The sequence below is a fragment of the Kogia breviceps genome, chromosome 5, assembly GCF_026419965.1.
Source record: "Kogia breviceps isolate mKogBre1 chromosome 5, mKogBre1 haplotype 1, whole genome shotgun sequence".
Classification (NCBI taxonomy): Eukaryota; Metazoa; Chordata; class Mammalia; order Artiodactyla; family Physeteridae; genus Kogia; species Kogia breviceps.
The window spans coordinates 78,171,814-78,177,813 of NC_081314.1; positions in this window are offsets into that span (position 1 = coordinate 78,171,814).

Sequence of the window (6,000 nt, forward strand, 5' to 3'; positions counted from 1 at the left end):
ACATTTATTTAAAGACCTTTCATGTGGAAGAATGTAGCAGTACTTCTGGAGGGAAAATTTAGGCACGGTGGGTAGAAGTTTAGGGAGCAGTTCTCACCTCAGTAAAAGGAAGAAGTGTCTGAGGATCAAAGCTTCCAGCAGTAGGAAGGATGACTTTGTGCAGTAGTGATCTGGCTGTCCCTGAAAGCAATCCCTCAGGGGCTTCCCTGGTGGCGCAGTGGTTGGGAGTCCGCCTGCCGATGCAGGGGACGCAGGTTCGTGCCCCGGTCCGGAAGGATCCCACATGCCGCGGAGTGGCTGGGCCCATGAGCCATGGCCGCTGAGCCTGCGCGTCCGGAGCCTGCGCGTCCGGAGCCTGCACTCCGCAGCGGGAGAGGCCACAGCAATGAGAGGCCCGCGTACTTAAAAAAAAAAAAAAAAAAGAAAGCAATCTCTCGAGGCTCTGGATGGGAGGTCAACCAGATCAGTCTTTTTCAAACCGCTCTCTACGGAGTGTCATCACAGGGAGCCGGGGTAGGGGAGGGGTGGGGAATGGTAATTGTTCCCGAGTGATAGAAAGGAAGGAGACCAAGGACGTGGAAACTGGACCCCCAACTTAACCACAGAGGCTCAGTCCTTATGTTTCTAAGTTTAACCCATTTCAGAGTCCAACCTGAGATATTTCTTAAAGCTCTGCTTATAGAATCAACTTTTGAAGACCATTGGAGATGACAGCTTTATCACCAACTCAGGTGGTGACCCCACACCCCCTCTCTTAGGACCACGACTGTCAGAGAGCAGTCTAGAGCAGGGACTAGATAAATCCTAGCTTTGCCTGAGCTCAATCACTTCTGGAGCTTTCTAAATCGTCCCTCCCACCCCCACTTCCCTTAAGAAAAAAAAGCAGTCTCAGTCTTTTGGTTAGTAGCCCTTGAGAAGGTCTGACAATTTGCTGGATAATTAGCATTAACCTTTAAGCCTTCATCACATGCCCTCTTCCCAAAAGCCTTCCTCCTGTCATGTCTCCTCCATCAGTCTCCACATCTGGCACGGAGGAGAGAAATCCTGGGGCCAAGTTTCAGGCAGAACTTTAGCCCCAGACAGCGGTAATTCTCCTGTCCCTGGAGGCCCTCCAGGAAATACGTGACCGGCACAGGCCCTTGGAGGGGAGCTTATCCCTTCCTACTAGATGGAGTTTCCCAGACACCCCAGGCTTGAGTTCTCCCCTCCCTACTCAGAACCTCCTCATTACCACTATTTATAACAAGGTTTCCCAAACCAAGCTTCTCTTTATAGTTGTCATAAAAATTTGAGCAGCTTTTAAAAGTATAGACTCAGTCACTCCTCAGATGCGAATCAGAATCTCTCAGGGTGGGATCTAGGAATCTGTATTTGTAACAGACTGACTTCCCCAAGTTACCTCAGTTGGGAACCACTGGTCTCAAGCATCGCTTTGGCACAGAGTCCATCTCACTTTGTAGGACTGCCGTCTTATCTATGCATCCCATCTTGAAGGGAAGAACCATGTGTCACTTGGCTTTGTTCCTCCACTTCCTACCACCAGATCCACATTGCAGCAGCTGACAATGGGTGAAGCATGAACAGCACCTGGGGTCCCTCTAGCTGCTCTACTTCTCCGAAGATTTTCAGTTGCAAAAGTCTCTTCTTTGCTGTCACTGGTTCTTAGACTTCCCAGTGAGTCAGACTCACCTGGAGGGCTTGTTAAAACAGATTGATGGACCACACCCTTAGAGTTTCTGACTCAGTAGGTCTGCAGAGGGGTCTAAGAATTTGCATTTCTAACAAATTCCCCAGGCTGCATTTTGAAGAATACTGCACTAGACTCTTGCTTTCCTTCTTTCTTGTCGTGGGTATACATGCTTCTAATCTACACTTCCCTTTCGTACATATTAACTCCAGTATATCCCATAGTGTCTCTCTGCTTATAGGCCTCTCCTCTTATAACTACGTTATTTCTATGAGATTCAGGTATACGATGGCCTTCTATCTCAAACCTCCCCACAATCCCTGGTTCTGTGGCCCAGGGGTTCACCCTCACAAGGTGTTCTGCACTTAGAAGGCATTCTTGCTGAAGAAATTCAGAAAAGGGAAGTACTGTTATAGGCCGGAGCAATTGGGAAAGCTTCAAAAAAAAGGGGTCAGATTTCAGTTCATCCTCCAAGGGAGAGGAAAGAGCACTTATGACAGGGAACCATATTGCCAGTGACCCCTGAAAACAGGAGCGTTTATTGGAATGACACTGAGGAAACAGACTCACCCTGGAACACACCTCTCTTCCATGAGATGGTATATGTCATGGGAAGGCATCCTGTCTGTTTCCACATCTATTACAACTTACCAACTGCACTGGAGGCAAAGTGACATTGATTTTGTTGTTTCAGGTTATTAAGCTGTTCAGGAGCCCCAGGGGCAGCAGTGCTGCATGGGCCAAGCAGCATGGGCATCACTGTCAAGAGAATGAGCATGTTTGCTCCTAAGGCCCAGGACAGATAATTCCACTTCTTCTTTCTGTGAAAAAAGCCCCCCAACCTTAGGGGTGTGGCAAGAGCTGACCTGAGGAAGAAGCTTTGCTCAATAGGAAATGAGCTATGATTGTGAAATGAGGAAGCCCTGCTAAGGTTCAGCTTGATGGTTTTGAATTACAAAAAGAAAAGAATGAGTGAAAAGGGAACATAATAGTGGACAATTGGAAAAACCCCAAATATCCATCAATAAGACATGGGTTAAGTGAATTGTGCTATGGGCATATTGGGAAGCCCACAGGAACAAAGAGGTAGACTAGGGACCTGGAAATACCTCCTAGCTGCACTGTTGAGAGAAACCAGTTGCCAAATTATATTCCCATGATTTTTAAAAAATCACTTAAAAACTCTTCAAGGATCATCACATGTTAACTTTAATCGTGGCCTGTGGAGAGGGGAGTGAAGTTTAAGTGAGAGGGGAGGAACTTAAGTGAGATTTTTTAGTTTTTAAAAATAAATTTCTAAATGGTTTGAATTTTTACATGTAATTTTTTATTTTTATTTTTTGGCCACGCCACCCACAGGATCTTAGTTCCCCGACCCGGGCCCTGGGCAGTGAAAGCACCAAGTCCCAACCCCTGGACCACTAGGGAACTCTCATGTTCTACATGTTTTAGACCTATTATTAACTTATTTAATCCTCCCAATAAGTCTATTTTATTGATAAGGAAACTGAGGCACAGAGCACTTAAATAGCCCACCCAAGGACATGCAGGTAATACATGGGAGAGCCAGGATTTGAACTGAGGTCACCTGGCTCCAGAATTTGTACACTAAACCACCTCACTATTATGTCTCTCGGTGGACCATGTCGGGCCATTGGATGTTAACCATAAATGTAATATGATCCCAGTTAAAAAACAAACCGTATGTAGAGAAAAAAATGGAATTCAAGTCTCTAAAGCTATCCTTTTAAAACACTGATCCAAATATTCACTGTGAATTCCAGCTCAGATGGGATAATTCAGGCACAAATTAAGTGATTTCAGAGCTCAAGGAAAGCCTCACTTCTCTCCCCTACCCCAAACTGTTGGTTAACATTTCTTAAACAAGGATTAAATGTTTTTACTACCCTATTTGTTTTAACATGCAAATATCTCTGGACAAGGTATAACTATCTTGGATTTAATTGTCCAAATCTCTGATTTAATACGATTAAGGTGTAAATAGCAATTATACACAAAGATTAGGTTGTGATAAGGAAAGGGAAAAAACAGGCAGGAAGGAGACAGCTTGAGAGCACTACAGAGTTCTTATGGGGAAGTCTGGAGGAGGCAGGTTATCATAAACTAGCTATTGATGACACTGCTTTACATGATACAAGCCTTACCTTTTATAAGCACTTGCCCATGTATTTTACACATTTGATCCTTCCTAGAGCTAGGGAAGATAGATATACCCATTTTACAGAAAAGGAAATCAAGTCTTCAGGACATTGTGGCTTGGTTAATTACCAAGTTGGAGCTGGAACCCAAAACTCATAATTCTCTTTTCAGGACTCTTGAATCACACCTAAATACCTCAGCTACGTCACTATCTTGCTCAGGGATAGGCTGGAGCCAGAAAATGAAAGTGAAAAAGCGTAGCAGACAAAAGATCCACATGTTAAGGGTAGCAGTGGGGTCCTGGCCAAGACGCACTGAGGGATGTCCAGGTGGGAAGACAGAGCAGGAGCCCTGGTCAACTAAGAAGCAACATGAGGGTGCCAGGTCACAAGGTGGGGGAAAGGCCTGGGGACGTGCACCACGTCAGCTGTGGAGCAGGGCAAGAGCTGACTTTGGCATCCATCTGCCAGGACTTTGCTCCTACTCCATCCCCATTTCTAGATCTTCCTCCAACTCCTTTCACTTCTTCCGTTGATTCCCTCTCCCACTCCAACTCCAAACTCATATTTAACAGTATTGAAAAATGGGGAAATGCATGATATTTTTTAAAAAGAAAATTGTTCGATCGATGGAGTTGGATTAGTATTCCTATTCCTTTGGGTTCCAATTACAAGTCCTACTAATTATTTGAGTTTCTTTCCATTTTATCAGCTAATTAGGATGGGTAAAGCTCTATAAATCAGTTGCTTCACATTTTAATTAAATCCTATTAATCTGGGCTTCCCTGATGGTGCAGTGGTTGAGAGTCCGCCTGCCAATGCAGCGGACACGGGTTCGTGTCCCGGTCCGGGAAGATCCCACATGCCGCGGAGTGGCTGGGCCCGTGAGCCATGGCCGCTGAGCCTGCGCATCCGGAGCCTGTGCTCCGTAGCGGGAGAGGCCACAACAGTGAGAGGCCCGCGTACCGCAAAAAAAAAAAAAAAAAAAAAAAAAAAAAATCCTATTAATCTATTTACTGCTGCATTCAATCTTGAATTCTTTTCATATTCTCTCTACCTGCTAGTACTACAAGTTTTAATGTTTAAATGATCTCCAGCAGGATTCTATGTAACTCCCACAGCTTTGACTCTGTGGTCACATCTCCTAAAAAGGCCATTCTAAGGACACAAAGACATGGATATGCTCCCTAAATCCTTGTGATCTGGAGGAGAAGGAAAAATACAAATAAAAATAAATATACTACAGTTCCTCCAGGGTAATTGGATGACTCCTGAAACTTCCTGCAGTGTGTGTACTACTGATAGTAGGAGGAGGGGAAAGGCACTGAGGAGGTAAGAAAATTAGCAATTAAAAAGCTACTGTGCATTATTACAGGGAAGGCATCTCATGATTTTTATTTTAGTTTCCACCTTTAATTTTCGCCCTTACTGCGGCCCACAGAGTTCTAAAAATCGCCACCAGGGGGCAGGAGTGTGCCAATGTCAGACGTTTGAAACCGCTGGGTTTGGGTTTCCTTGCAGATAATTTCCTTAGGAAGGAATTACTGTTCCTACTACACAGGTTAAGGAGGTAAGGCAGAGAGAAGTAAAAAGTAGGCAACTCAGCATCATGTGCGTGGCAGAGGTAGGATTTGAACACTGGTTTTGGTAATCCATCCAGCAGGCTTTTGTAAAAAATAAATTTATATTATTTATTTATTTATTTTTGGCTGTGTTGGGTCTTCGTTGCTGCGAGCAGGCTTTCTCTAGTTGCAGCGAGCGGGTGTTACTCTTTGTTGTGGTGTGCAGGCTTCTCATTGCAGTGGCTTCTCTTGTTGCGGAGCACGGGCTCTAGGCATGCGGGCTTCAGTAGTTGTGGCTCCTGGGCTCAGTTGTTGTGGCTCGCGGGCTCTAGAGCACAGGCTCAGTAGTTGTGGTGCATGGGCTTAGTTGCTCCACGGCATGTGGGATCTTCCCGGGCCAGGGCTCGAACCTCTGTCCACTGCATTGGCAGGAGGATTCTTAACCGCTGTGCTACCAGGGAAGCCCCCAGCAGGCTCTTTTAGTGCTCACCTGAGTTTGTGGCTTTGATTTCCACATTTTTTTTCCAAAGGTTTACAACCCCCTTTTATTAAATGCAACAAATTAAGAAAAGCTTAAGCAATGTTACTGTAA